Genomic DNA, 16,029 nt, shown 5'->3' with positions numbered 1-16,029 from the left:
TACTTATTGTAAATTCAAATACACCATATTCTCTCTCTCTCTCTCTCTCTCTCTCTCTCTCTCTCTCTCTCTCTCTCTCTCTCTCTCTCTCTCTCTCTCTCTCTCTCTATATATATATATATATATATATATATATATATATATATATATATATAATGTCAGTCATTTTTTCTTTATGATGGGAACATATTCTTTTTAAACAAACCAATAATTGTAAAATATAATATTTTTTTGGTTATTAATATTTATATTTAAAAATAATTGAGAAATTAATACATTAAAACATAAGATATAATTTTAGCCTTGCACAATACATGAGTTAATACTTAATACACTAATATATTTTAGAAATAAGTATGTCTCTATATTTAGTGATATCATTTTATTAGATTTGATTGGATTAATTTAGAATTAATTAGATAATATTTTATTAGATTTAATTAGAATAATTCCCCAAAAAAGATTTGATAAGATTAAATTAATTCAATTTTCAAATGAGGTACATGTAAGCATATGATTGGATTATTGGTGACAAGGGACATTGGTGCACATTATTCACAATGTTCACTGAAAGAATAGTTGTTACTCAATATGAATATTTCTCCCAATGGAACCCACACGTAAAAGATGAAATACTTTCTGATTGGATTTTCGGGGTGATTGCTTGATATAAATTTTTGTAGCTCTATGTATGGTTAATGCCTAGCCCTAGGATGCATAATGTAGTTGCAGAATGGTTAGCAGTAAAGGCGCATAATTTCGAATTAGGCCTTCATTTGCTGGAAGTGCCTCCCTTAGAGTGTTTTTACCATTTATGGGCTGATTGTATGGGAATTAGGCAGAGTAATTAAGGAGATGCCATTAAAAGCTACGAATTTTCACTTCTTACAAAATGTAATGTGAATGTGTGCTGGTTCAACTTAACCTTAAATCAAACACACCACAATATTCCAACTACAAGGAAAGATTGATTCTCACATAATAATGCCAAAGTGAAAATTGGAATGCATAAAATCCATGCAGCTAGGAACTCTTTTGAGATTACATATGCATAAAAACATTATATATAGGCTTCACGTTCCTCCGAAATCCTCGACAGATTAATGACAACAATGAAACAACATGAACATGAAAGATGATGATATCTTACCATGTGCCTCTAGTTGATAGTAGTAGACAATTCCTTACGACAAATTGGACAACTAGTTTTTCCACCAAGTAACCAAAAAAAATTAAAGCGGGACAAATGAAATTCAAGGACACACTCCAAATGGTTGAATTAATTCTTCTATACAAATAGGACAATCATATCATGATCCATTGGTTTCATCGCCAGGAAAGCATATAACAGGGGCAAGGTTCTAATGGCCAGCCTAGCAATATGTGCTCTAGGGGCAAAAGAAAGTACTGTATCACCAAATTCAATGTCTCGAATTCGTGTGTTTTGAAATGTTGGGAGAAAATTTTGTATATTATCAGACTCAATGTCTTCCACTCGTGTACTTTGAGATTCTCCCCCTCTCCTCTCATCATGTAATGCAAGCATTGTTATGCAAAACCATAAGCAAATTCCCATTATGCAACCGAAAATTGTAAAAGGTTTCGGTAAGGCAAGCCATATCGTGTTTAGAAGAGCAAGCATGCACGTAGCTAAGAACAAAAGCAGATATGAGGTAACAACACGACACATGGGAATCGGGTAAGTAAATAAAATATGTATCTGAGTTGGGAACAAAAAGAAGAACCACAATATAGGGCAAAAGAAAAGAAATTCACTCTCTTTAGAATGTGGCATTAAGTTAATTTATATTTGTTCAGGGAATAGAATTCGAAATATTGAGAATACTGATATTCGGATTCTTTTTTTCTTCTTCTTTTTTATAAGCAAATATTGATTTTTTTTTTACTGCCCGATACTGGATTTATTATAATTAGAAACCAAAACTAAATTAGTTTAGTTTTACATCATCAGCACCTTACAAATTCTCCTTCCCGCTGCAAACAAAATACCTTGTTTCAGATGCAACTTTCTGCATCTTTTCTTACAGCAATGAAATATCCAAAGCAGCAAATGTATACGTAGTTTAAATTTGAAGGCCTTTAAGCTTTGCTGCCAAGCACCGTTTCTACTTCTACTGTTGCATAGTGTGCACATCTTATATAAGCTTGTCCAGACTTTTGTATCCTAAAATGGTGAATAAATAAATGTTGATTCCTATGGCTTAATTTTCCGTATCTGCTTCCTATTTCCTTCTTTTGAATAATGGATTTAGGCTAGGTTTTAATAAGAGGTATTTTTTAATTAAGCATATTAACTTGTCTGGTTTTGTAATAACGGTTTTTTTATGTTACCTTAAATACTAACGTAACGAATAATAAAAAAAATAATAGACTTTATGGTCATTTTTTATATTTATTATCGTTATCTCATTAATTTATACTAATTTATAATATTTATATGTATTATAATGATAATCTTGACAGTAAATTATTATATTACGCCAATTATCAAATATATTATTATAAATGGTGATTTTGCCACTAGGCAGATGTCATGTGTGACGGTACCTCAGCTCATTGATTTATTTCTCGTTAAAATGCATTTAATTTTTTTATTTTATTTATTAATTGATAAAAGTATATAATTATAATAACCTAGCTGAATATAACAATTAAATATACTGATTAAATCATTAAATATTTTGTAGATTTTGATTTTATATATTACGATAAATAATTTAAAGCATACTTAAATTAAAAAATCTTGCATGATTTAAGTTTCAAGAAATAAATATGATCAACTCATTTATTTTTTGATTTAAATATTTTTTTATTCTTTAAAATTGAGTGATTATTTTTTAGTCCTTAAAAAAATTTATTTTTATTATTACCTCAAATTTTTAAAAAGTTACTTTTTTTCCCTCACTTTCTTTGCGTTGGTATCATTGTGAAATTTTTTTTATAAAAAATATTTTTTAATTTAATTTCTTTAAAAATGACTTGTGATAGTTTAAAACCATTGGATATTAATTGGATTTTTCTATTATTACTTATTTAATCACTTTAATTTAAATATTTTAACTTTATTTCACTCTCATTTATCTCTATCAAACAATCTCATTTTCGCCTTACTTTGACTTCGTTACATTCTCATTCGTTTACATTCCTCTCTACCAAATATGTACAATGTTAAGAAGGGTGAAAAGTAGACCTGTTGGGATAATATTTGGCTTAGGAAATCTAGTCACCAATCGGCTGAAATGTTCAAGCATGACATCAACTGATTTACAAAACGGAGGTTTAAATTTCAAAATAAAAAACATTGTTTGTTTCAATCACAGTGGAATCGTAAATACCAGGAATATTTGCGGATAATGTTTTCTATCCAAAGTTAAACATTTGTTACAGCAAAAAAATAGTGGTTTATTAAAAATAAGGATGTGGCGGCCGAATGGTTGTTTTTGTTTTTTCATTTTTCCTTTTAATCAATTGACTTGGAATCCAAAGAGACTTAATTGCCTATTTCCATCTTCAACTGAAATTAAGGTATACACATCCCATCTCCCATGACCAAAAAATCGTATGTGAACACTGCTAAACACAGATACAAAACATAAACTAGCTAGCTAGCCGGTAATAATTAAGGCTAAACGATCTAGTATTATAGATAGAGATAGATAAACAGACTTCTAGAATTTTAATATTGTGCTCAAACTTGCAGTTGTAAACAAAATCTCAAGTGTAGTTTCTAGAAATTCCACATTTGTATCCATATATATTTATATGTTTCAATTTTCCAAAACAAAACATTATATATGTACATATATACTGAGAAATGTTGTTCTGACTTACACACATACATAGATGCACAAGTGTGTGTGTGAGAGAGAGCACTATTTCTTGCATATGTTGTGAAGTATGACCTTGAATTTGTCAGCATCACATGAGATTTTGAGCAAGCCATTTTGGTATCCATACTCCTTTGCAGACTGCTCCAGTAACTCAACAATGGTGAGATGCTGAATTGCTTTGATGGTTACCCAAATCTTCTCATCCATGCCTTCTTTCCCTGTGCCCACAAGCACTGGAACGTACCCTCTGCGACTTCGAGCTTCTTCCATCTCCTTGCTGCTATTTGATCTCTTTTTATCCTGCTTTCTACTTAATTAATCTCTGGAAGCAATATTTATAGAAGTTTTTTCGTGGGAACACAGAAAAAAGACTTTTAGGGCTTTATTTGATCAATGTGTTTGCATAGATCCACTTGCCCTAGAAATATTAAATATTAATTGTTAAACAAATTTTGGTCAAAGTTTTATTTTTATTTTTATGGATATTGAATTTTATAAATTTTACTGTTTGGGTTGATATATAGTTCATATTTAGTAGATTAAGTTTATAATTTATTTTATACAAATTTTAAAAATAAATATTTTATTTTAATATATATTATATATCTTTTCTAAAATATATAAATAAGTATTTCCTATAAGATTTATATATGTGTGTGATAATGTGGGTCTAAAGATATTTCAAATGAGTCACAATACTGTGTTTTCAAGAAATTTCAATTAATAACAAAAATATGTTGAAAACAGTATCGATCATTCAGTCATTTTCAAGTGCAAGTGGTGCATAAAGCTAGTGTAAGTGGTTTACCATATGTATAATTGCATTGACTTTATGAATGGTAAGGTATAGCGATAAGTATGAATCTTTGAATCATTTTAGCTAGGCATTAACTTGTATATATGAAAAGGGTACCTCAAGGTCCGATCCTTGACTAAACTATATGAGTACACAAAAACTTAAACGAGAAAATATAAATCGTCCAAACCTTTGAAATTATAACTAGAAAAACTATATGAACAGATGTTAATGAATTGGTAACTTCATTAAATAATTATCACAACCCGTCAAATGATCTTCTTACTATATATGAAGCAGTTGGATTCATAGTTTAGGGTTGGATATATAGTTTAGGGAATTTCGTCAAATGTATATTTTGCCGCCACGATAGTCTTATAAAATCATCACTAAAGATTGTAAGGATAGAGATGTTCCATCGAAATATGTATTATTTTCACATGTTCCAATGCTACAGTTGCAAAATCTTTTATTCTTCAATAACATCGACTCAACTAAGATGCCTGGCATTGTTAGACATAGAATTAGAGGGTGCCACTCTCGGTCTCATCCATTTTTCACAGGCTACTAATAACATCGTTCTACTCCACTTCTTTCAAGTTATATATCATAACATTGGAAGAGATTGCTACAATGAAAACCATAATATCATGCTGAGGTTCAAACAAAGAATAACAATAATGGTTAAAACCAACTAAGGATATAAATCAAAAATGTGAGAAGAGGGCTTCAAAGTCTTCTGTTAGGTAATGGACCATTTATTGTTTGTCCTGCATAGCTTTGCACCTACTGGCAATGTTGACACCACGATGATAAGATGATGATATGGATTACGTCAGCCAAATTACTAGTTTTATTTTCATATTTGCATTGAAAACTTGAGCATTTATAATGACAGCTTGAATATCTTTGCACTTGCTATTTGTATTAATTAACTACGCACTTTGGTTCTAGTTAAATATTTATGTTCTTTACTTCAAATTGTTTTCGATGATGTGTAAGGCTATTAAAATTTACTCCATATATACAAACTCAAATATAGACCTAAAACAACTCATGTACAATGATTCAAAATATAAGATAATTCATTTTAATTAGTTTCACTATTTTTAATGAAATCATCCCTGAAATATCTTTTATTTTATTTGCAATGAACCCTTTGAATCTTAAGAATTATATTATGTCTGTATGCCATGCATATGCACCAGCCGGAAGGTAAAGATAATTTAAGTTCTCACGCACTCTTGAATGTTAACTTGTTATATCTTGTGTCTGAATTTTAAAAAAACTAAAACAAAAAAGAAAAGCAACAGATAATTTGCTTATCCAAAATCTAATATTCAACTAAGAACTCATTAACATAACAATTATAAAAGAGAGTATTAGATTGGAACCTTGCACCGCCGTCCGCAGCTTTTTGATTTAAAGATGGATATGGAGGAAATGTCTTTTGGTTTATTTGGGTACCCTTTGAGTCAATTTATCATATGTCATATTGAATATTACGGCATAATAAGGATCAAGATCAGAAACAAAATACTGAAAGAAAAATTGCAAGAGGATGTGTGGAGCAAATAGATATGGTTAAATGACCTTTAACTATCACCAAAAGCTGCTTTTTCGTTTCCACTGTAAAATTAAGAAAAGGCCAATTACGTCTTTTATTAGACGTTAGAGAGAAATTAAAAAGATAAAAAAAACATATTTTTTAATACATTATTTTTAAATGTACTAAATTACACAAAAGATCTACTAAAATTTATAAGTGTGAAAGACATTTCATATAGTGTGTCTAACAGAAGTTTCTTTTGGACACAAAATGTTAAAAGACATTAATTTTTTTAGAAGGTAAAGTCAAATCATGATTATCATGACAGTAAAGTTTTAAATTTTAGAAATACTAATTAATTAATTTTACTTTTGATTCCTTTAACGTGTATTGTGTATAATTTTGATCTCAAGTTATTTTTGATACCAATTAAGTCCTATTTCAAATTAAGTAATTAAATTCGGTCATGTTATTAATAAGTTTTTATATATCTAAAACGATTTAAATATATTGTTTCATTTCTAAATATTTAAAATGAAAAAATATTTTAATATTTAAGAGTTTATACTAGATTTACAGATATATAAAATAATTTTATAAGTTTTTTTAAAAAATATAGTTGATAAAATTTTAAAGATTTTATGAAATACAAGGCTAGAGTTTAAAGAGAAAAAAATTTGAGATTTTTTCATTTTTGTTGAAATTTGATATTGGTAATTTTAAAGAAAAACTAAAATAATTTATTTTATTTTATTTCAGAAAATTAAAAATAGAAAATGAGATTTATATGTTTTTATTAAAAAAAAATATTAATAATATAAATTAATTTGATTAATTTTAAAATATATAAAAAGTACATAATTTGCTTAAGACAATTTAAAATATTTTTTAATATGGTCTATTGAAGTACACATAAGATCTACTAAAATAAGTGAAAGCCATTTCATGTAGTGTGTCTAATAGAAGTTTCTTTTAGACAAAATGTCCAACATATTTTTTATTAAGGTGAACTCAAATCTTGATTCTCTTAAAATATTATTATTACAAAAATCGATTTTAAAGATGATTCTTTATGACTTTTTATGATGATTTTTAATCATCTTTGAAATTGTCGTGGTGAAAAATTAACACTTTTTATTATGATTTTTAAATTATTTTAAAATCTTGATTTCTATATCAAATCTCTTTGAAACTGTTTTAGAATATGTTTTTTTGTTTTGTAAAAATTTGACATTTCTAAACGATTATTTCAAAAAAATCACCTTAGAAAATAATATTATGAAAACTTTTTTTAAAAAATTATCTTAAAAAATCCACTTTTTAAGAGTTGTTTTTTTTTATTAAAAGAATCATCTCATAAAATGAATTTTTTGAGATAATTTTTTGAAAGAACCATTTTAAGTCTGTTGATGCAACCTAAATGCATCTCTATCAAGTATAACTACACAAATAACAGAATTAGGAATCAGTAAGACAAACATCACTAATTAAGCAAAACAAGGAGACATCATATAAATTCAAAGTCATTTAATTAAGTATTTTATTTTTTTTCTTTTGAAACATAGGCCATATTTACATAAATTAGATTTTAATTAAATATATGATTTAGCCATACATCATACAAGTTAAAATATATTTATAAATTGTGAACTTTCGAAAAACTATGTTTCAAGTGCTATGTAACAATGAAAAACTGAATATATTAAATGAAGATAACTACATAATATTAGATATATCTATATTTCAAAGTACATAATCATAAAATTAATTATAAGTTACAGATCTTAAAGTTTTCATCCAGATTTGGATGTGTACTAATGGTTTCTTTAGCACCAAAGACACCAAACCTTCTAAGTTGGCATTCCCATATTTTGGCCTATCATGCTCTGCATAAATATTTCAACATAACTAGCAGGAAAATGATGTCATGAACAGAGACATACACATAGCTAAGTGAATCAACCAACCTTGAGTTACATTTGTAAACAATCAATACAATTGGCCCTAACAACTCCAAGTTGCTCCTTCATTTTCTCTCCCTTTTCCTTCAACAGAAGATATCTATACTTCTAAAATAGAAATGTAACCCAGGGGTCAGATTTTTATTTTTAAACGTCCCAATTAGATTTAAATGTAAAAATTTATTATAAAAAAGAATTAATGGGTTAAGGTAATTTCCCAGGAAAAAAAGCTTCATATATTTGTTAGACAACTCATAAAATTATGCTTGAAAAGTGCCCAAGTTATTATAGCAGATGGTTCCAGATTAAGAAGAAAAATAACAAACATAGTAATATAAATTATTGGTATTTGTGTTGGATTTTTTTTACTCCCTTCCTATGTGAAATAAATGTCCAGATGAGAAGATCCATTTTGTCTCACTTATTTAAGTGGAGAGAGGTCAGATTATAAAGATAGATAGACAGAGAGTGACTCATTTGAAAGTAAAAAACAATTACAAATCATTGAGACAAAGGAGAAGAAAAATTATTGTGATTTTCACATACCCACTAAATAGCATTTTTTAGATTGCAACCGTAAATTTGTTCATCATTGGATCAGAATGATTTTTGGACAACAGATTTTACACACGTAATATTTCGAATTGTTTAGTTAGATCGTGAAAAAGATATATGGAGAGAGAGCTAAATATTTCATATTTTCTGTTTTATATTTTGGGATTTCATCTTCTTGTATCTATTGTATCAATTGAGGGTCTGTTTTGATTTGATTGTTTGTAGCACGTTTCAATGCATTTATTGGGGATTCTCTTGTATCTTTATTAATTATAATAGAATTATTTCTTTAGTCTGAACAATATGTGATTTTTACTCTTGCATTGAGTGGTTCTCTATGTTAAACAAATTGTGTTTCCGTTTTCTTTAATTTCTATTTTGGGCTCTACTTTATTGGTGTTCCTCACATACTTTTGCTTTGGGAGAATTTATTTCAGCGGTCTATTATTCTATTATAGAATTTGTTATTGTGTTGACTTATTTTTCCATCAATTTGTTCAAAGATTAACAGTTCATACAAAGCTCCCAGCATGAAACCAATAGATGTAAGCACGAATCAAATTATTAACTAATCCTCAAGAAAGGAAATATCTAATAGCTAAATTATAAAAAATTCCATACCCGTTTCTCTCAAGAAAATCTGAAATTTGATCATAAAGGATTGAGAGACGATCAAAATGAACGTGCCCACAGACATTATGTGTATAATACGCGCAAATGCATTGTGTGTATAATAATTAATACATTCAACACAATAAAATACGTATTTGAACTATGCATATTGAACCGTAATTTTTGCTCTTCCCAGAGATTCCGACATATTTTGTCAATAAACATTTCCCAAGTTGCAAGAAGTTTCATGAGTTAAAAGAGAAGCAGAGAACCATGGTTATGGTGGTGATGCATATATATATATATATATATATATATATATATATATATATATATATATATATATATATATATATATATATATATATATAAAAGCCAAATAAGAGTCTACCTTGGCAATGAAGGTACTCCAATGCGATCACTACCTCTGCTGCATAAAATCTATCAATATTAAGAACTTAATGTCAGTTAAAGAAAAATAGTGTTACGGGACTTAATTTATTACTATTGGGGTGGATAACCTAAAGAATTTAAACATGCAAAAATTATATACTTGAAATTACTAAATAAATATTTTTTTCTCATAAAAAATAGATGTTTATTTCATAAGATAATTTTTTTAAAAGATGAATCTGAAAAATTATAAAAGATAAAAGAGAAAATAATTTAATACTAATATTATCCATTTTATCCTTTTAATGAAATTTATAATTTTTTGTCTGATAAAATATTAGACTGTTTTTTTCTCCCACCAAAGAGAAATTCTGAATCTGTCATTATATATATGCAGTAGGATAATATACCTCACGGCATCTTCCTTGAGAACCTTAGTTGGCTGCAGATCAAGAAGCAGGAATAGTTCTCCCCCAGGACAATATAATCAGTAATCAAACAAACGTGTGTTTTGGTTCGCAAGTTCCAAATATTTAACAAATTCAGTAAATTAAATAGTAAAGGAGCCACGTGAAAATCCTTGCTACTATTTAGCTTCAGAATTAAATGTAATAAAGGCATTAATCCAGCTCAAAACAATATAATTTAATTTGTGAAATCATTATCTATAAAACAAGGATATCTATGATAAGAAGGTTGTGATGAGACATATTGGAACTCTGTGATCGCTAAAAAGATTCTAATGTTCCTACTAGTTATTCTAATTGATAAATAATAATCATTGTGTAACTTATTTAAAAGTAGTATTCGAGTTACAAACCTAAAAGGAAGCATATAATGCAGGTAGAAAAGGGTGGTCCAACTTGTCAAGAATTTCTCTCTCTGCGCAAGCTCTATGCACCTGTGGAAAGTGTATAAAGGCCATCCTATTACAACAAGTGGTAAATGTTGCTATAACTTGATTTACGCAATTAAAATTAGAATAATAATAATTTTGTTACTTTAAGCTACTTATAGAAACACCAAACCCGGCTATGTAAATATAGTCTTTCAAGTGAACTAATATTTCCATGTTGAGAAATTGAGAATACAATATGTAATGAAAACCTGAGGAAAAAAAAAAAGTCATGTTAATTAAATCACCTTATTACGATTAAGCATAACACCCTTATCCATAGCCTTCATGCAAAATATTGACCAGTTCCACGTAGCTCCACCAGATGCACATACAAACCAATAATAAATCAATATCACTGCCACAGAAGCTTTGCTTTTGAAAATAATGAAACAGAAAGAAACTGTCTATCTCCCAAATCAATGAAGAAATTTTAATTGAGCTCACTTTGAATTTTCAGTTAACTAGAAAGACTAATTCATCTATAAGGTTCTTGTATATGCAGAAGCTCCATTAAATAAAAGCTAGAATTATTTTTTGAAATGACGAAACCTTAAAATAATATGTCAGTCATATGTGTCTGTATACAACATTATAATCGTGTGATTACAATTTGTTTCACACTCGACAATTAATTATGCTACCAGTACAAGCAATTGAGAAACAGGGAAATGCAATAGAGAAATAGGGGTAAAAAAAACCTGCCAGTACGTATCTCCTGATCCCAATGGTTTAATTGGTCTAAAGTGCTTTAAGCCTATCTGTTCTCCACTTTCTAGGACCTGCATGCAAAACCAAGGTCACGGAACAATTTGCAAAATTAACATAAATTGCATAAAACATTCAAGAAGTGACTAAGAAATCCCAAAGTATCCTATGGAATACAAAAGGAACTATAATGGTATCGTGGCATGTTTACCAACTCATTACTCAATAAGATAATCTTCAATGTAACATATAATTTAAGAGAAAATTATGATCACTTCCTACATTAAAATATAAAGAAATTACAGAAAGACAAAAGAACAAATAGACAAGTTAGTACAACTTTCAAATGAGAACTGAAGTATTTACCATACCTTCCTATCGTTTGTAATTTATAGTTGTATACAGTGGAAAAGAAATTCCAAAATCATTAAGAAATTAATAGAAAAAAAAATTAATAAATTGGGTAAACATGACACATTCTCAAATACGAAAGTTTTAATACCTTCTGGATAGCTTTCCAAGCAGGGTCATCCTTTCTATGAGGTTTAGAACTAAGAATACTAAGTTCATAGATGAATAAACAATTGACTAATCAAGAAAATAAATTAATTAATCATTGTGGCCTTAGCCACACACAACGCAACCAAAGGGGCCATGGATTCAACCGCAGTACCCACACGAAAAGAAAAGAAACACTTCATGTACGGACAGAGGTTCTTACCTCCACATAGAGCTTTGGCGGAGAGAGTTGAGGGAGCAACTGCGACGGCATAGCTTTGCAGAGGTTCACCAGAGAGAGGGTGCAATGAAAGCTTGAGTGAGAGAGGGCGTGGAGGTTCGAGCGAGGGTAAAAAATGTAAACACGAAAACAAATACTTGAGTGAGAGAGAAAAAATTCGTGGGTGAGACAAACTCGAACAAAAACAAAAAACTAAGGGACTTCGAGGGAGTTTAATTCTTACCTTCGAGGGTCTCCACAACGACACGACAACGACGAACAAAAGGAGAGAAGAAGCTTAAGCGTGGGTGAGAGGAGGGTTAGTGACAGAGAGCTGTGTGAGAGACGTACTGAGAGAATAATGAGGTGCGAGAAATAAGTTGATCCTAGGTGTTTGTACTCTCTCTTTAACGATGATTTTTTGAATAACCGTCGTTAAACTCACGATTCAAAGACGGTTATTTGAAAATCATATAGATACTTGTCATTTCCAATAATTACAAGACTACCACCATGATGTTTTTAAGAAGGTTTCTGACAACCGTCATTGTTGATGTGTCGTAAATAACATTTTTATAATAGTGTATGAATGAAGACAATGACATTTTAAATTTTAGAAATACATAAATAATATTACTTTTGATTCCTTTAACATGTATATTGTATAATTTTGGTCATGTTGTTAATACTTTTCTATCTAAAACCATTTAACTATGTTTTAATCTTAAATATTTAAGATTTTGTTCACTAATGGGAACTGAGTTTGATGAAAAGAGTTACTCTTCCACAACATGATAAATTAAGATCTTTTTAATCAAAGAAAATTTTAACATTCAGTGTTTGCCAGTGTTTCACAAGATTATTATATATTTGGGAAACAAAAAAAATATTTAAGAGTTTATACTAGGTTTAGATAATAATTTTAAAAGTTAAAAAAAAAAACAATTGATAAAATTTGAAAGATTTTATGGAGTATGATGTTGGGTTTGAGGAGAAAAAAATTAGGATTTTTTCATTTTTGTTGAAATTCGATGTTGGTAATTTTAAAGAAAAACTAATATAGTTTAATTTCAGAAGATTTAAAATAGAAAATAATGAGAATTTAATTATATTTTATTTAAAAGAATATTAATAATATAAAGAAATTTGATTAATTTTAAAAGTATGTAAAAAGACATAATTTGCTTAAGGAAAATGCAGAGAATAAAATTTCACAGAATTCAATTTTAATAAAAGATAATTAAATTTAATTGAAAATAGAATATTCTGATTTATTAGAAAAATTAGGGTGTTATTACATTTGTCTTGTAATAACTTTTTTTTACTTTCCAAAAAGAATAATAATCCTTCAATGAATTTTGTTTGACTTATTTATGCGATCTTCTTCCCTTCTAATTAGCTTAATTAAAGCATGTAGATTGTATCTTGGCAATGAATAGTTTATGCAGCAGGTGCCTGAGTCATGAGTATCAAGCATTGTATTTAGGACTATTCATTTTGTTGAGTCTCAGGTTGGACTGTTAATCTTGGTTTAACGTTGAATTGTTTTGATTAAAGAGTGTTTTAATTTACATTATTTGATATTCAAAGTGTAAAGATGATGATGATGGACTTCACCAATGTTGAGATGATATGAACAGAGGTGAGTTACAGCTGCAAAAGACACTTCGTCACTTACACCAATAGCAATTTTATTAGAGTGACAATATATGTAATAAATACTTACTTAATATTGTGACAAATTAGCGTATTCCTTCTTCTACTTATTTGAACCTCTTCATTCTCATCACTTCTGCAACATTTAGCAACCACCAGCATTTATTGATCAGCCTAATTGAATCAACAAGATTTTCAAGTGCTGACTGCTGAGATACTGTTTCTTGAACTTACTGTAATAAAAGTTTTTTGAGTCAATCTTATATCTCCAAAATTTAATAAGAAATTCATCTCGGCGAGGCTTGAACTCGCAACCTCCAGCTCATAAGACCAGCACTCTAACCAACTGAATTACCAGACCAATTTGATTTGATGATGATAATATATTGGTAGGTTCTGCAATCGCATGAGAAGCTGTGATATACTATATACGAGAAGATCTGTCAATTAGTGGAAAAGAATTAAGATAGACTAATAATGTTCGTTTTTACCTTTAATGAAATGTATTGGATGTAAAAGTATAGCATCTTTCATTTTATAAATAGCCATGAATTTTAATCTAACTTTTGTCCGGCCTGAAGGCTGAGTAAAGGAAGATGAAAGTAGTACGGTTTATTAGAGTGAGCGTGTTTAAGGTGTTTTGCTATATATGTTTATTTTTTTTAATGATAAATGTTAATTTTAATGTGTTGGTTTTTATTATGTATGTTTAGATGCATTCTTATAATTTGATTTGACTTTCAAAACAAGGTGCTGGTTTCCATGCAAATGCTGTCTGCTGTTGCCAAACAAATGGCTAGCTGGTTGTGTTTATCTCTTAACCATCTAACTGATCACATACTAACTATTTTCTAACATCATCAAATTACCAAGCCAAGTGGTTATTTTTATGTAATCAGAAACTTAGAAGCTAAAATTGAAATATAATAATACTTAATGAAACAATAAAACCATAGTTTTATACTTCTAGCAATGCAGTAATTTAAACTTGTTAAATTCAAGACACAAACATCTTATGATTATGCTTGGAAGTTGGAAGTTATCTATAAGAGGTTCGAAAACATAATGATGTCGACCTATAGGCTAGAAACACATAAAAGTGATGAACCAGATATCCTAAAATTTACAATTAATGAGTAAACCAACATTTATTCCATGAAATGTTGTTACCTTCTCTTCTATATAGTCCTTAAAGCAATAACATTATATATACAAGTAATCCTTCAAGTATTTAATATTCATCAATTTAGTCTTTAAGTTAGTATATTTTACTAACATTTATAGACCAATTTGATAGATTTTTCAATATTTGGAGCACCAATAGTTATGATTTCTAATACTAGAATGATTACTCATATAATTTTCTTATTTAGGGACCATTTAAAAGAGAGTGTAATACTTTAAGGATAAAACTGAGTTTCATGTGAATCAACACTACTTGCATAAATGTCCAGACTACCATTTCTGCCCACACTTGTAGCAGAAGTCGGCATCGACACCTGAAAAGACAATAATTGAAGCCAATATTTATATACAATTACTTTCTGTACTTCCATTATTATGATGTAACAATGAATTACATTGCCTTAAGTCAAAATTCGTGAAAAAGATCAACAATACATAACACAACCTGCAAGAAATGTGTTCACACCCACCGAGTCTATGGACAAACATAGAACATTTGGGACATTTCTGCCACTTTTTCCCTTTTGCCAACTTCGTTAGGCAAAACGGGTATGCAAATATTCAGGCTTCAATTCGATAGAACAGTTAGGGTCCGGACAAATCAGCTCGAAAACATTTTGGTGTATTTATGTAGCCACATATGTGGACATGCAGTGAGTTAAAAATTTCAAAAAAAGTGGTTGCGCCTACCTTTTCTGAACCTATTAGACTCTGGTTTGTGATCAAAACATATACCACAAAGAAACTTTGACGAGTGACAAGTCTTTTTTGCTTTACCACGATCATATATAATAAAAAAAATTCTAAAAAGAGAAATTTATTTAATAATAAAAAATATTGGATAATGTGTTGTTATCAATATTTTAGATAAATATCCATTTTTTTATGATCAATTGTGATATTACTTTTTCCTCCTTTTAATTTTTTTTCTAATCCTTTATAAAGCCAACACTTCTTTTTGCTTAATATTCTAAGAAAAAAGTCCATTTTGGATGCTTGAAACGTAGGACTAAATTTGCATAATAAAGGGTCTGAGAAACATGAGACAAATTTTCCATGTTCTGAGAGTGACAACATTACATCATTATCTACATGTAAACATATTTGATCGTTTCAAAGTGTACCATCAGCTTTGTGGATGACCCTTTGA

The 16,029-nt window shown here is 28.9% G+C and overlaps 2 long non-coding RNA genes across 3 annotated transcripts; both read right to left on the bottom strand.

Annotated features, from left to right (window-relative positions):
- Nucleotides 1-3,745: 3,745 nt before the first annotated feature.
- On the bottom strand, nt 3,746-6,145 carry LOC114421163. Its single transcript, XR_003668499.1, has 2 exons — nt 6,042-6,145; nt 3,746-4,151 (listed from the first exon to the last, which is right to left on the bottom strand). It is a non-coding gene; the product is annotated as an uncharacterized LOC114421163 (long non-coding RNA).
- A 3,431-nt stretch (nt 6,146-9,576) lies between these two features.
- LOC114422891 lies at nt 9,577-12,154 on the bottom strand. 2 transcript variants are annotated; one of them, XR_003668758.1, is made up of 4 exons: nt 12,042-12,154; nt 10,861-11,394; nt 10,538-10,618; nt 9,577-9,765 (listed from the first exon to the last, which is right to left on the bottom strand). It is a non-coding gene; the product is annotated as an uncharacterized LOC114422891 (long non-coding RNA). The 2 variants fall into 2 exon arrangements; XR_003668759.1 differs by lacking the exons at nt 10,538-10,618; nt 10,861-11,394; nt 12,042-12,154 and adding an exon at nt 10,128-10,524 and having other exon boundaries at nt 9,756-9,765.
- Between the last annotated feature and the right edge of the window lie 3,875 nt (nt 12,155-16,029).

Source organism: Glycine soja, chromosome 8 (genome assembly GCF_004193775.1).
Source record: "Glycine soja cultivar W05 chromosome 8, ASM419377v2, whole genome shotgun sequence".
Classification (NCBI taxonomy): Eukaryota; Viridiplantae; Streptophyta; class Magnoliopsida; order Fabales; family Fabaceae; genus Glycine; species Glycine soja.
The sequence above is the reverse complement of the archived record's forward strand: the minus strand, read 5'-3'. Positions and strand labels throughout refer to the sequence as shown.